Raw genomic sequence first — 16,714 nt, forward strand, 5'->3', positions numbered from 1 at the left:
AAACGATACAATAGACCAGTTAGACCTAATTGATAGCTATAGGACATTTCATCCCAAAACAATGAATTTCACCTTTTTCTCAAGTGCACATGGAAAAAAAAAATAGCTTACTTGAAAAAAAAAAAAAAAGCATTTCAATGAAATAGCAGTAAATAGAAATTATGATTCCTCTTTCTATGAAATGTCAAACATTAGAAAAAATAAAATAAAATAAAATTGTATGTGTGAAAGCAAAAAAAAAAAAAAAAACCAACTGGCCTAACCCACTCACTCAGGACAAAAGGTTGAAACACATTTACCCAATGCATGCCTGAACACACAGCACTGTATCAGAGGACAGGCATTTCAAAGTTGACATTTACATTCATAAAAATGTCTTTAAAAAAAAAAGAAGGAACATACCTCAACATAATAAAAGCTATGTAAGACAAACCCACAGCAAACCTTATCCTCAATGGTGAAAAATTGAAAGCATTTCCCCTAAAGTCAGGAACAAGACAAGGGTGCCCACTTTCACCACTACTACTTAACATAGTTTTGGAAGTTTTGGCCACAGAAATCAGAGCAGAAAAAGAAATAAAAGGAATCCAGATTGGAAAAGAAGAAGTAAAACTCTCACTGTTTGCAGATGACATGATTCTCTACATAGAAAACCCTAAAGACTCCACCAGAAAATTACTAGAGCTGATCAATGAATATAGTAAGTTGCAGGATATAAAGTCAACACAGAAATCCCTTGCATTCCTATACACTAATAATGAGAAAATAGAAAGAGAAATCAAGGAAACAATTCCATTCACCATTGAAATGAAAAGAATAAAATACTTAGGAATATATCTACCTAAAGAAACTAAAGACCTGTATATAGAAAACTATAAAACACTGGTGAAAGAAATCAAAGAGGACACTAATTGATGGAGAAATATACCATGTTCATGGATTGGAAGAATCAATATACTGAAAATGAGTATACTACCCAAAGCAATCTATAGATTCAATGCAATCCCTATAAAGCTACCAACGGTATTTTTCACAGAGCTAGAACAAATAATTTCACAATTTGTATGGAAATACAAAAAAACCTTGAATAGCCAAAGCAATCTTGAGAAAGAAGAATGGAACTGGAGGAATCAACCTGCCTGACTTCAGGCTCTACTACAAAGCCACAGTCATCAAGACAGTATGGTACTGGCACAAAGACAGAAATATAGATCAATGGAACAAAATAGAAAGCCCAGAGATAAATCCACACACCTATGGACACCTTATCTTTGACAAAGGAGGCAAGAATATACAATAGAGAAAAGACAATCTCTTTAACAGTGGTGTTGGGAAAACTGGTCAACCACTTGTAAAAGAATGAAACTAGAACACTTTCTAACACCATACACAAAAATAAACTCAAAATGGATTAAAGATCTAAATGTAAGACCAGAAACTATAAAACTCCTAGAGGAGAACATAGGCAAAACACTCTCCAGCATAAATCACAACAGGATTCTCTACAACCAACCTCCCAGAATACTGGAAATAAAAGCAAAAGTAAACAAATGGGACCTAATTAAAATTAACAGCTTCTGCACAACAAAGGAAACTATAAGCAAGGTGAAAAGACAGCCTTCAGAATGGGAGAAAATAATAGCAAATGAAGCAACTGACAAACAACTAATCTCAAAAATATACAAGCAACTCCTGCAGCTCAATTCCAGAAAAATAAACGACCCAATCAAAAAATGGGCCAAAGAACTAAATAGACATTTCTCCAAAGAAGACATATAGATGGCTAACAAACACATGAAAAGATGCTCAACATCACTCATTATCAGAAAAATGCAAATCAAAACCACAATGAGGTACCATTTCACACCAGTCAGAATGGCTACGATCCAAAAGTCTACAAGCAATAAATGCTGGAGAGGGTGTGGAGAAAAGGGAACCCTCTTACACTGTTGGTGGGAATGCAAACTAGTGCAGCCACTATGGAGAACAGTGTGGAGATTCCTTAAAAAACTGGAAATAGAACTGCCTTATGACCCAGCAATCCCACTGTTGGGCATACACACCAAGGAAACCAGAATTGAAAGGGACACGTGTACCCCACTGTTCATCGCAGCACTGTTTATAATAGCCAGGACATGGAAGCAACCTAGATGCCCATCAGCAGATGAATAGATAAGAAAGCTGTGGTACATATATACAATGGAGCATTACTCAGCCATTAAAAAAATATATTTGAATCAGTTCTAATGAGGTGGATGAAACTGGAGCCTATTACACAGAGTGAAGTAAGCCAGAAAGAAAAACACCAATACAGTATTCTAATGCATATATATGGAATTTAGAAAGATGGTAACAATAACCCTGTATGCGAGACAGCAAAAGAGACACAGATGTATAGAATAGTCTTTTGGACTCTGTGGGAGAGGGAGAGGGTGGAATGATTTGGGAGAATGGCATTGAAACATGTATAATATCATATAAGAAATGAATCGCCAGTCCAGGTTCAATGCAGGATACAGGATGCTTGGGGCTGGTGCACTGGGATGACCCAGAGGGATGGTACGGGAAGGGAGGTGGGAGGGGGGTTCAGGATGGGGAACACGTGTACACCCGTGACAGATTCATGTTGATGTATGGCAAAACCAATACAATATTGTAAAGTAATTAGCCTCTAATTAAAATAAATTTAAATTAAAAAAAAAAAAGAATACTAGAGTGGGTTCCAGTATTCTTGGAACGGCCAGTTCCTGCTCCAGTCATCATATATATGTGGATGTATATGGATATCCATATATCCAATTTATGGATTTTCTTCCACCCATATTTATCTTTAAGTCATTGTCCTACTGGAAAACTAAACCCACAGTTAGCTTTGGAAACTCAGAGAGCTGTGTTTTGAGAAGGGATGATTTTGGAATGCCTCAAAGGGAAAGGAAGGTCAGTCAAAGCCAAGAGCAAGCCAACAGGCAGTGAGTCATAACCAGTCATAAATTTTACTTCAGGACATTAAGGTGATAGGCTATGCAGACTCTGACTCATGAGTAACAGTAACGTCTCCTCCCAATGTGGTAGGTGTGACTAATGAATTAGCAGTGCTAGTTTGGGTGGCAAATGAACAAGCCTTGTTACTTGCCCTCTACTTCGGCAGTGAGTTGAACTTGTCTTTCAGGTATGGAGAGGTGAGAACGTAAAAATGTTTCTTTTAAGGCTTGTTAGGATTGGAATGTCACATTTCTACATCTGCATCATATATTTAATAAAGCAGAGTGAGACAAGCCAGTTTGCATGGCTGGGATAAATTGGAATATGTCATTAGACACATCACTTCCGAAGTCAGCTGCAGAAAGCAAGTTAATACAGTGTGTGGGGTCTGTGAGTATGCTGCTAATGTTTTGCTTTCACATGTGTTTAAACACACACTCAAGACCTTGGAATTGGTCCTTGCAAATGTCTAGGATGTACTTTGACATACGAGGGAAATATCCTTGTAGTTAATCCTGTGAGATACTGGGAAATAGTTCAGCAAAAGATAAGACTCTAAGCAGAATACTTTATTCCTCTGAAAAACCTGTGTCCTTTAAAAAGCTTAAGTCCTTTCCCCCATGCTGCCTTGGGATGAGAACTCTTTCAGTCAGAAAGGCTCTTATGTGCAATTTGTAGGGAACCAGCTCCATCATGGCTGCTCTCACGCCAGGTCCCAACATAAGCCTTGGAGGCAAGGCCCCGCTGCAGCCTGACTTGTCTCAGTGACCATCGATCATCCTCTCAGGAACTCAGCGAAAGAGGCAATCTTGAGAGGAGATGTCCCCGAGCCATGTCCCATCCAACTGCCCGACCTGTAAGAGATGCCACAAGGCAGTTTCTCATCTGTTCCCCTGGTCCCTAGGAGCCATGGGACTTTCCACCCATCCCCCAGCCTTCAGAAACAGATGCAGACTCTAAAGCAACTCGGGGTCCTCAGGAACAGCGTCCCCCTGCTCATGTCACCTTCATCATTGGGCCCTTTGGGTTTGGTGTTGTCCTGCAGGACAGAGACGCAGATAACTGACACACACTGATCTTATTAAGATTGTCTAAATCCACCTGGGCTTGTTGTCTCCTTAGCAGTGTTGCAAGCTGATCTTACTGCATTCCAAGTGGCCACACGCTGCTGCCTAGAGAATGCTTGACTGCCTGGAGTTCCTGTTTAGTCGCACAGTCATGTCTGACTTTTTGTGACCCCCATGGACTATAGCCCGCCAGGCTCCTCTGTCCATGGGACTTTCCAGGCAAGAATACTGGAGCAGGTTGCCATTTCCTTTACCAGGGAATCTTCCTGATCCAGGGGCCGAACTCATATCTCCTGCATTGGCAGGTGGATAACAGCTTGGTAGAAAAACTGGTCAACAGTAGCTTAAGAGGGGGAGGATGTTTATATTCCTCACATGCTAAGAAGTCTGGACATGAGCAACTGCTATGTTAAGTGATGGACATGATGTCAGAGCTGGTGTCACTGTTTAGCAGGCTTCTTGGTCCCAAGATAGCTGCTGTGGTGGCAGGCATCACATCTGCATTCAAGGCAGGATGAAGCAGTAAAGGCAGGTTCCAGCTATGCATCTGTTTACTTTAGGAAAGCCATAGCTTTTCCAGAAGCCTGTCTGCAGACTTTCCCTTGTGTATTATTGGCCCTAACAGGGTCACACCAACCTGAGCTTCAGGGGAGGCCAGAGATCCAGTTTTGAAAGAGAGGAACTAGATTGGGATGATTGGCCTAGACTAGATCAGACTGGTCATAGTACGCTGCTGGGTGGGTCTCCTTGCCTCTCATAACCAGACAGGAGCTTCACTGGTGAGACAGAGAGGAGAATGGATTGGGTAGGCAACAGCTGTGTCTGCCACTTGAGCCAGTGTGGCCAGTCCCAGCTTCTCAGCTCCCAAAGACTTATCAGTAGCTGACTCCAGTCTGTCCCTGCTTGTGATTCAACTGTGGCTCCTACTCAAACTGGACTAGGTGATTGAGGACCTTGTGAAAACAACTTCCAACTCTACAGAAACTGTGAGAGTCACCTAAAAGAAAAAAAAAACTATTAGAGTTTTCACAATCAAAGACTATAGACATACCAGCCTTGAATGCCTTTTGAAGCCTTTTTTCTTTTCTTCATTCTAGAGGTGAAATACCAGAAAGTGAAAGTTTCTCGAGTCATGTCCGGCTCTTTGTGACCCCATGGACTATACAGTGTGGAATTCTCCAGGCCAGAATACTGTAATGGATAGCCTTTCCCTTCTCCAGGGGATCTTCTCAACCCAGGGATCGAACCCAAGTCTCCCACATTGCAGGTGGATTCTTTACCAACTGAGTCCCAAGGGAAGTCCAAAATGCCAGAGTTGACCTCAGTGGTTTGACGTTAAGGGTCTGAAGCCATCGCAAGCCTACCTCCCTTTGCAGAATTCTAATCATGGTTAAGTTTCTTTCAGGTAAGAGTACTATATTGCCTCATTCAATTAAGAGATAGTTGGGATTGTTACCTGAGTGTTGGCAGACTGATGCAAGGAAAATTAACCTATCTGGTCAGGAGGGAAGAAAATTTTCAAATGCTACCAATGGACCTCATCCCTAAGGAGACAGGCTATGAGGACTTAACCTGCCCCCTACTTTCCCTTTCATTTGCCAAACTCCTCAAGACCCTGCTTAAAAATGACTTGCTTTGTGAAATCACTCACAAGGTTCTCAAAGTTAGACCAACCATCTGTAATCTAATAGCCCCTTTCCATATTTCTCTTTTCCCTAACACTTTACCACTGGCACACAGGAATGACTGACTTATCCAGCCATCTCACCCACCAGGTTAGCAACATTCCCAAGGGAGAAGTTTTGTCCCAAACATTTAGTACAAGGTTGGAAGCACAGTAGTAACACAGTCTTATTGAATAAAATCTATTTACACTTTGAATAGTTGTTAACTTATAACATTAAAGTCCTACACCTTTTTTTAAATTGAAGTACAGCTGCTGTACAGTATGTTACAGGTGCATGCAGTGATTCATAAATTTTAAAGGTTACACTCCATTTATAGTTATTATAAAATACTGGCTATTATTCCTGTGTTGTACAATATATCTTTGTAGCTTCAATTCAGTTCAGTCGCTCAGTCGTGTCCGACTCTTTGCGACCCCATGAATCACAGCACCCCAGGCCTCCCTGTCCATCACCAACTCCTGGGGTTCACCCAGACTCACGTCCATCGGGCCAGTGATGCCATCCAGCCATCTCATCCTCTGTCGTCCCCTTCTCCTCCTGCCCCCAATCCCTCCCAGCATCAGAGTCTTTTCCAATGAGTCAGCTCTTCGCATGAGGTGGCCAAAGTACTGGAGTTTCAGCTTTAGCATCATTCCTTCCAAAGAAATCCTGGAGCTGGTCTCATGCCTAATAATTTGCACCTCTTACTCCCCTACCTCTGTCTTGGCTCTCCCCACTGGAAACCACTAGTTTGTGCTCTCAAATGAGTCTGCTTCTTTCTGATCTTTTCATTAGTCTGTTGTGTTTTTAGATGCCACAAATAAGTGAGATCATACAGTATTTGATATAAGATAAAGTCTTACATCTTAACTCAAGCACATAAAAATTTAAAAAAACACTCAGAAACTCAAAATAGGAAGCAAATGCAAAGCAAGAAAAATATTTGCAACTCCTGTCATGTGAAAATGGTTTATTTTTCTAATATATATAAACTGCTAAAAGTTGAGATAAAACAGATAAACAGGCAAGGACATAGACAAATCACATAAAAAGAAGTATGCTGTGCTGTGCTTAGTTGCTCATTCGTGTCCAACTCTTTGCGACCCCATGGACTGTAGCCCATCGGGCTCCTCTGTCCATGGGATTCTCCAGGCAAGAATACTGGAGTGCATTGCCATGCCCTCCTCCAGGGGATCTTCCCAAATGGCCCTTAATTCAATGCAAATAAACCCAATATTAGTCATAATTTTTAAAATGCTAATTAAAAATATGTTAAGATGCTCTTCTCACTTATCATATTGGCAAAAATCCAAAAGTTCAACAATATACTCTGTTAGTGAGACTGTTGGAAAATGAGTGATTTCAATGTTTCTGGAAGAGGCAGAAACAGTGTCATCTTGAGTGCGTACTATGTGGCAGTATCTATGCAATACGTGTTACAAATACTCTCACTCTTTAACCCAATTCTCCTCCTCTGGAAACTCGTCTTGCAGAAATCTCTGCACAGTTACAAAATGATGCACAGAGGCATGGGATGTGGAATTGACCAATACTGCAAGATAAGAGCGTTTCCCAGGTGGCGATAGTGGTAAAGAACCTGCCTGCCAAATAGGAGATGTAAGAGGTGTGGGTTTTATTCCTGGTTCGGGAAGATCCCCTGGAGGAGGGCATGGCAACCCACTCCAGTCTTTTTCCTGGAGAATCCCATGGACAGAGAAGCCTGGCAGGTGGCTGGTGGGCTACAGTACACGGGGACACAGAGTCAGACACGACTGAAGCGACTTAGCAAGGCACAAGAAGATGAGAAGCAAGCCATTTCTGTAGGTGGAGAGTGGTTAATTAAGCTATGGTAGGATTTCCCTGGCAGTCTGATGTTTAAGGCTCCACGCTTCCAATGCAAGGGACAAGGGTTTGATCCCTGGTTGGGGAACTAGGACCCCACATGCTGTTCAGCGCAGCCAAAAAATATAAATAAATGAATTAATTAATAATCTTTCAAAAATAAATAAGTAAACTATGGTAGGTCCTCACAATGGAATACTATGCAGCTGAATTCAAAGGAGGATGCCTTCTCTGTTGTGTTCTGGGAAGGTCCCAGGGCAAATGGTTCAGTGGAAAAGCAAAGTTTAGCATAGTGACCACAATGCAATGCTTTCTGTTTCATGAAGGGGAGGATAGACTTTCACATTTGTTTTTGTTTGTAATTGCAGAAAATACCGGTTGTGTGTACTGCAAGGGAGTGAGCAGATGGCAGAACTGGGTGGATGGAGTGGAACCAAAACTTCTCACTGTGTACCATTTTGGCTTTTAAAACCTGTGAATTATTACATATTCCAAAAATTAAAATTTTTAAATCCTACATCTTGCCCATAAGTTTTAGAGCCAGTGTGTGTCTTTGTTTCTCTGCTGCACCTTTTACAAAATCAGTGAATCTGGGCAAATTTCTTAACCCCTCTGAAGAAGAATTTGATGAGTTGATAAATGCAAAAAAAAAAAAAAATTCAAACTTGAAACAGAAGTAGTTCTGTGCAAGTGTGGGCTGTTATTAGTACTGAATTTAGTAAGAATTATTTTAAAGAGCTCTTGCACAGTTGCTTCAGTTGTATTTGACTCTGAGACCCCATGGACTGTCTCCTGCCAGGCACCTCTGTCCATGGGAGTCTCCAGGTAAAAATACTGGAGTGGGCTGCCATGCCCTACTCCAGGGGAATCTTCCCAAACCAGGGATCAAACCCTTGTCTCCTGCATTGCAGACAGATTCTTTACTGCTGAGCCACCAGGGAAGCCCAAAGAGTTTGCTAAGGTGACCTCTTCAGTGATTAAAGGTGGCTCTAGTGGTAAAGAACCTGTCTGCCAGTGCATAAAACATAAGGGACACAGGTTCGATCCCTGGGTCAGGAAGATCCCCTGGAGGAGGGCATGACAACCCACTCCAGTATTCTTGCTTGGAAAACCTCATGGACAGAGGAACCTGGCAGGCTACAGTCCATGGGATCGCAAAGAGATGGACACGACTGAGCAACTTAGCATGCATGCATGGTGAGATTTTCAGAATCTTCAGTATTCTTGTGTGGGGATAAGCTGTTTTCGCTTTTGAAGATAATAAAATGAAAGCCAAAAGAAATAAGGTGATTAATTCAAGATAGCACTGAGTGTGGGACAATGCGGGAGCTGGCAGCAGGGCTCTGTACATGAACAGTGTATGTATATGTATACACATATGAACGCAGCTACGAGTCAAGTGCACTGATTCCTACTCCGTTTTAGCAAATCCAAAAGAAAATACCGTCAACCTAATTCGGAGGTATTCTAAACACACAACCTGTCTCAAAACGCAAGACAGGTACCAAACACAACCCCTGCCGGTAACTGCCACAAATCTTGATGAAATCAATCGTTTGAAATCTGCCTTCTAATTTTCTAGAGCCCCGGAGAATGGGGGTCACCACCATGCTCGGAGTTTCTAGGGAGAAACTTGAAATAAATTTTTAAAAAAGCCTTTGCCTGCAGGACTTTGCACGTACAGTACAGTCCTACACATTCTCACTCTATGACTGTTTATTTAAAAAATAAAAATAAAGAATTACTAGTGCAGAAATGATATCATTAGCAGGGCACTGTCAGTAAATTCACCTACTCCTCTTAGATGGCTTAGTTTGCCTTTTTCTGTGTAAAATGAATACGTGTGTGACATTTTGAGATCTGGATTATTTACCCGGTAGGGTTGATCTCAAAAACAGCACAAAGAAACAGCTTAGGTGGGTCTTTTTTTTTTTTTTTCTCTCTTTTCCTAATAATAACAAAAAAGCCCAGCACATTGTGAAGAAATTGTGCCCCCTGCTGCTTTAATTCGATATTAACATCACCAGCTTCACAATTGTTTTGGGAAAATGCTCAACCTGCAGGAGTGCAGGATGGTGCTGTGACTTCAAGGTCATTTAAATGTCCTCTCAGATGCAGCTTCTTCCAGCAATTAGGAACTCTGCTTGATACCGACCTTGGGGCAAAGGAAGCAAAGAAGAAATGCTTCCTTCTGTGATGCTTGTAAAGACATTTGTCCTAAGAACCTTCTCGTTATTTCATGTATCTTTGTAACCTCTGAAGATGAAACAAGGAAAGAAGCAAAGCTTGGAGAGACGTGCTGGCTGACGGTGAGCACAAGGCCCCTTTATTAGGACACAAAGGGCATTTTCTAAGTGCTCAGAGAAATAAAAATGCTCCTTGAGACTGACTGACTTCCTTCAGTGTGAGAAGACTTATCACTGATGAATAGCAATTCATGACCGTGCACTGGGGGCCTCCGAAGTTACTGTTAACTTGCTATGAGCCACGGATTCAGATCCTCAGTGCACCCTCAAAAGGACTCCAGGACTGGACAACAGCATCAACTGGAAATGTAGCAATTATAACCCCAGCCCTCCTTTTCTTGGGGGTCCTCATTTTTCTTGTCTTCACACCTGGTTCCCTTCGTTGCCTGTTGCTTGTCAACCTGGGCTTTTAAATCTATACCTTTTTCTCGCCTGGTATTGATTTCCCACAGGTTGCCCAGCAATCTTTCAAGAAGTTCACTGACAGAGCTTTCCTTCTTTTCCTCTGCTATGGGCTGAATATTTTTATCCTTTCAGAAGCCATATGTTGAAGCCCTAACCCCAAGGCGATGGTGGTACTTGGAAGTGGGTCTTTGGGAGGTGATTAGGGTGCAATGAGATCCTGAGGCTGAGGCCCCATAATGGGATTAGTGCCTTTAAAGGGGATGTAGGGAACAGAGCTTTTTCCCCTCCATGTGAAGACACAGTAAGATGGTGGCTATTGCAAACCAAGAAACGAGCCCTCACCATGAGCTCATGTTATGGCATCCTGAGCTGGGATGTTCTCTTTAAAAAATATTTACACCTTTTGGAGAAATTCTGAACATAGGAAGGACTTTGATGATCCATTTGTCCATGGAAAAGATCATGGAGGTGTTCTGGTGTAGAGAATACATGTTTCTCCTAGCCACAGCTTCAGGGTGCAACTCTGCTTTTCTGCCAACTGTGGAGAGAATAAGGCTTTCCAGTCTGAAGGATGCAAAGCTTTGTTCTAGATTCAAGAAATAAGAAGGCAGTAAAAACTGTCTCTCCGCCCTGCCCCCACCCCACCCCCGCCTCCCGCCCCTCGCCTCCCATCCCCTAGAAAGGTTTTCATTCTTTCCAGGCCCCTTTGGCCTTTGATGAGGGCTGTCATATTTAGAGAAGAAAAATACACAACACGTGGTTAAATCTGAATTTTAAATAAACAGTGATTTAACATTTGTATTTGTTATTTGTCTAAAATTCAGATTTAACTTGGGTCCTGTATTTTGCCTGGAAATCCTGTCTTTAACTGTTTTCGTGCCTTCTGTTTCCAGGGCGTTCTAAACACACCTGAGCCGGGTCAGAGGGGCCCTGGGCTCCGGGGACCACCGTGGTCTCTCAGGCACCGTGGTTGTCCGGAAGCTCATCGCCCTCTAGTGGCCATCACGGACATCACACCAGCCGAGCGGGCAGCCGGCCTGGGGTAAGATGCTCCTGAGTCCACATTCTCACGGTGGTCCTGGAGGACAGGAAAAGGGACCTGCCAAGCTTATAGCTGACTAAACCGAGATCCATTTTCCTCGGAGCCCTTGCGCAAGAAAGTGGCCCTGCTTCCAGTAGCAGAAATGAAGATTCCCTTTCTTCTATTAAAAGTACACTGGAAGAGTACCTCTGGAATAGCTTGCGCTGATGGTGACGGTCTAAGCTTGGGCTGCACTCCTTCCGTCACTGATGACTGTGGGATCGCTGTTGTCATCTCCTGCGGGGGGAGAAATCCAAGCCCTTCTTCCCGTTGACCCCGAGTGATTTGTCAAAGTGTGTTCCTTTAGACTTCAAGCTCAAGAGACTCTTATCTATAATGTGCCTGGCACTCAGATACATTTAAATGAACTGGAAATTCACTAGTGGCTTTGAATTAAAAATAAAGAAGAAACCTGCTCTTACTCTCGGGGAGTGACTGCAGTATCAGGAGAAGAAAAAGCTGAAGTGCTTACCGTCAGCCACGACTGTGGAATTTGGTCTTACATTTCATTTCCATCGTTTTTTCCCTTAACATTTAAGTCTTATTTATTTATTTGTTATGTGTTTATATTTGACTGTGCTGGGTCTTTGCTATGTGGGCTTTTCTCTAGTTGCAGTGAGCAGAAGTTATGCTTTAATTGCAGCGTGGGGGCTTCTCATTACAGTAGTTTATCTTGTTGCAGAGCACAGGCTCTAGGTCACATGGGCTCAGTAATGACAGTCTGTCTGTAGTTCAGTTCAGTTCAGTCGCTCAGTCGTGTCCGACTCTTTGCGACCCCATGAATCACAGCACGCCAGGCCTCCCTGTCCATCACCAACTCCCGGAGTTCACTCAGACTCACGTCCATCGAGTCAGTGATGTCATCCAGCCATCTCATCCTCCGTCGTCCCCTTCTCCTCCTGCCCCCAATCCCTCCCAGCATCAGAGTCTTTTCCAATGAGTCAACTCTTCGAATCAGGTGGTCAAAGTACTGGAGTTTCAGCTTTAGCATCATTCCTTCCAAAGAAATTCCAGGGCTGATCTCCTTCAGAATGGACTGGTTGGATCTCCTTGCAGTCCAAGGGACTCTCAAGAGTCTTCTCCAACACCACAGTTCAAAAGCATCAATTCTTTAGCACTCAGCCTTCTTCACAGTCCAACTCTCACATCCATACATGACTACAGGAAAAACCATAGCCTTGAATAGACGGATGTAGAGCACTGGCTTAATAGTTGTGGCACACAAGTTTAATAGCTCTGTGAAATATGAATCTTTCTGGTCCAGAGCTTGAATCAGTGTCTCCTACATTGGCAGGCAGATTCTCTACCACTGAGCCACAAAGGAAACCCTCATTTCCACTCTTAACATGCTCAACTTATGACTGGACTTGGACCTGCATGGAAGGATTGATAAATATGAGTCTGTTTTACAGGACATGGCTGGCTTGTACTGTTTCATGAAACAAGGGTAATGTCAAAGATTGTGGAATGGAAGCAGAGCACAGTTTCTAGGATCCAGAAATTACTCCCAGATTACACCCTGAGTTCCTTGAAGGACTTCCTAAGTGATTAATGCAAAGAAATAAAGGGAACAATAGAATGGGAAAGACTAGATATCTCTTCAAGAAAATTAAAGACATCAAGGGAACATTTTGTGCAAAGATGGGCACAATAAAGGACAGAAACCACCCAGGCATAACAGAAGCAGAAGATATTAAGAAGAGGTGGCAAAAATACACAGAAGAACTGTACAAAAAAGTCTTAATGACCCAGATAATCATGATAGTGTGATCACACACCTAGAGCCAGACATCCAGGAGTGTGAAGTCAATGGGCCTTAGGAAGCATCACTATGAACAAAGCTAGTGGAGGTGGTGGAATTCCAGCTGAGCCACTTCAAATCCTAAAAGATGATGCTGTGAAAGTGCTGCATTCAGCATGCCAGCAAATTTGGAAAACTCAACAGTGGCCACAGGACTGGAAAATGTCAGTTTTCATTCCAATCCCAAAGAAAGGCAATGCCAAAGAATGCTCAAACTACCATACAATTCCACTCATCTCACACACTACCAAAGTAATGCTCAAAATTCTCCAAGCCAGGCTTCAACAGTATGTGAACCAAGAACTTCCAGATAGATGTACAAGCTAGATTTAGAAAAAGCAGAGGAACCAGAGATCAAATTGCCAACATCCACTGGATCATCAAAAAAGCACGAGAGTTCCAGAAAAACATATACTTCTGCTTCATTGACTATGCCAAAGCCTTTGACTATATGGATCACAACAAACTGTGGACAATTCTTAAAGAGATGGGAATACCAGACCACCTTACCTGCCTCCTGAGAAATCTGTACGCAGGTCAAGAAGCAAAAGTTAAAACCAGACATGGAACAACAGACTGGTTCCAAATTGGGAAAGGAGTATGTCAAGGCTGTATATTGTCACCCTGCTTATTTAACTTCTATGCAGAGTGCATCATGAGAAATGCCGGGCTGGAAGAAGCACAAGCTGGAATCAAGATTGCCAGGAGAAATATCAATAACCTCAGATATGCAGATGAAACCACACTTATGGCAGAAAGCAAAGAGGAACTAAAGATCCTCTTGATGAAAGTGAAAGAGGAGAGTGAAAAAGTTGGCTTAAAGCTCAACATGCAAAAAACGAAGATCATGGTATCCAGTCCCATCACTTCATGGCAAATAGATGGGGAAACAATGGAAACAGTGACAGACTTTATTTTCCTGGGCTCCAAAATCACTGCAGACGGTGGCTGCAGCCATGAAATTAAAAGGCACTTGCTCCTTGGAAGAAAACCTATGGCCAACCTAGATAGTATATTAAATAGCAGAGATATTACTTTGCCAACAAAGGTCTGTCTAGTCAAAGCTATCTTTTTTCCAGTAGTCATGTATGGATGTGAGATCTGGACCATAAAGAAGGCTGAGCACTGAAGAAATGATGCTTTTGAACTGTGGTGTTGGAGAAGACTCTTGAGAGTCCCCTGGACAGCAAGGGGATCAAATGAGTCAATCCTAAAGGGAATAAGTCCTGAATATTCATTGGAAGGACTGATCCTGAAGCTGAAACTCCAATACTTTGGCCACCTTATGTGAAGAACTGACTCATTGGAAAAGACCCTGATGATGGGAAAGATCAAAGGCAGGAGGAGAAGGGGACAACTGAGCATGAGATAATTCGATGGCATCAGTGGCTCAATTGAACCCATTTTTTTTATGGTCATTTTTATAGTCATGTATGGATGTGAGAGTTGGACTATAAAGAAAGCTGAGCACTGAAGAACGGATACTTTTGAAGTATGGTGTTGTAGAAGACTCTTGAGAGTTCCTTGGACTGTAAGGAGACCTAAACAGTTGATCTTAAAGGAAATAGACTGATGCTGAAACTCCAATACTTTGGCCCTCATGCGAAGAGCTGACTCATTTGAAAAGACCCTGATGCTGGGAAATATTGAAGACAGGAGGAGAAGGGGATGACAGAGGATGAGATGGTTGGATGGCATCACTGATGGATATGAGTTTGAGTAAGCTCTGGGAGTTGGTTATGGACAGGGATGCCTGGTGTGCTGCAGTCCATGGAGTTGCAAAGACTGGGACATGACTGAGCAACTGAACTGAACTGAACTGGCTCAATGGACATGAGTTTGAGCAAGCCTTGGAAGTTGGTGATGGACAGGGAGGCCTGGTGTGCTGCACTCCATAGGGTCACAGAGGGTCGGACATGACTCAGTGACTAAACTGAACTGAACTGATGACTGCTTGTTGAATAAATGAATGAAACTATATCTATCATAACCATCTCCACACCAAAGATTACCTGCTGCAGAGCACACTGGCTTTAGTAGGGAAGGCAGGTAGAGACTTTAATGACAGAAGTCTGGTGGTAAGAGCCCAGGACATCAGTGGCAGTATTAAAGGGTGAGTATTAAGGGGTAACCATCATAGTCAACAAAAGAGTCTGAAATGCAGTACTTGGATGCAATCTCAGAAATGACAGAATGATCTCTGTTCATTTCCAAGGCAAATCATTCAATATCACAGTAATCCAAGTCTATGCCCCAACCAGTAATGCTGAAGAAGCTGACCTTGAACAGTTCTATGAAGACCTACCAGACCTTTTAGAACTAAAACCCCCAAAAGATGTCCTTTTCATTATGGGGACTGGGATGCAAAAGTAGGAAGTCAAGAAACACCTGGAGTAACAGGCAAATTTGGCCTTGGAGTACAGAATGAAGCAGGGCAAAGGCTAATAGAGTTTTGCCAAGAGACCGCACTGGTCATAGCAAACACCCTCTTCCAACAACACAAGAGAAGACTCTACACATGGACATCACCAGATGGCCAACACCAAAATCAGATTGACTATATTCTTTGCAGCCAGTGATTGAGAAGCTCTATACAGTCAGCAAAAACAAGACCAGGAGCTGCCTGTGGCTCAGATCATGAATTCCTTATTGCCAAATTCAGACTTAAATTGAAGAAAGTGGGGAAAACCACTAGACCATTCAGGCATGACCTAAATCAAATCCCTTATAATTATACAGTGGAAGTGAGAAATAGATTTAAGGGATGAGATCTGATAGACAGAGTGCCTGATGAACTATGGACTGAGGTTTGTGACATTGTACAGGAGACAGGGATCAAGACCATCCCCAAGAAAAAGAAATGCAAAAAGGCAAAATGGCTGTCTGAGGAGGGCTTACAAATAGCTGTGAAAAGAAGAGAAGTGAAAAGCAAAGGAGAAAAGGAAAGATATAAGCATCTGAATGCAGAGTTCCAAAGAATAGCAAGGAGAGATAAGAAAGCCTTCCTCAGTGATCAATGCAAAGAAATAGAGGAAAACAATAGAATGGGAAAGATAGAGATCTCTTCAAGAAAATTAGTGACACCAAGGGAACATTTCATGCAAAGATGGGCTCAATAAAGGGCAGAAATGGTATGGTCCTAACAGAAGCAGAAGATATTAAGAAGAGGTGGCAAAAATACACAGAAGAACTGTACAAAAAAGATCTTCACGACCCAGATAATCGTGATGGTGTGATCATGGACCTAGAGCCAGACATCCTGGAATGTGAAGTCAAGTGGGCCTTAGAAAGCATCACTACGAACAAAGCTAGTGGAGGTGATAGAATTCCAATTGAGCTATTTTAAATCCTAAAAGATGATGCTGGGAAAGTGCTGCAGTCAATATGTCAGCAAATTTGGAAAACTCAGCCGTGGCCACAGGACTGGAAAAGGTCAGTTTTCGTTCCAATCCCAAAGAAAGACAATGCCAAAGAATGCTCAAACTACTGCACAATTGTACTCATCTCACACGCTAGTAAAGTAATGCTCAAAATACTCCAAGTCAGGCTTCAGCAATACATGAACCATGATCTTTCAGATGTTCAAACTGGTTTTAGAAAAGGCAGAGGAACCAGAGATCAAA

Source organism: Bos taurus, chromosome 9, assembly GCF_002263795.3.
Source record: "Bos taurus isolate L1 Dominette 01449 registration number 42190680 breed Hereford chromosome 9, ARS-UCD2.0, whole genome shotgun sequence".
Taxonomy (NCBI): domain Eukaryota; kingdom Metazoa; phylum Chordata; class Mammalia; order Artiodactyla; family Bovidae; genus Bos; species Bos taurus.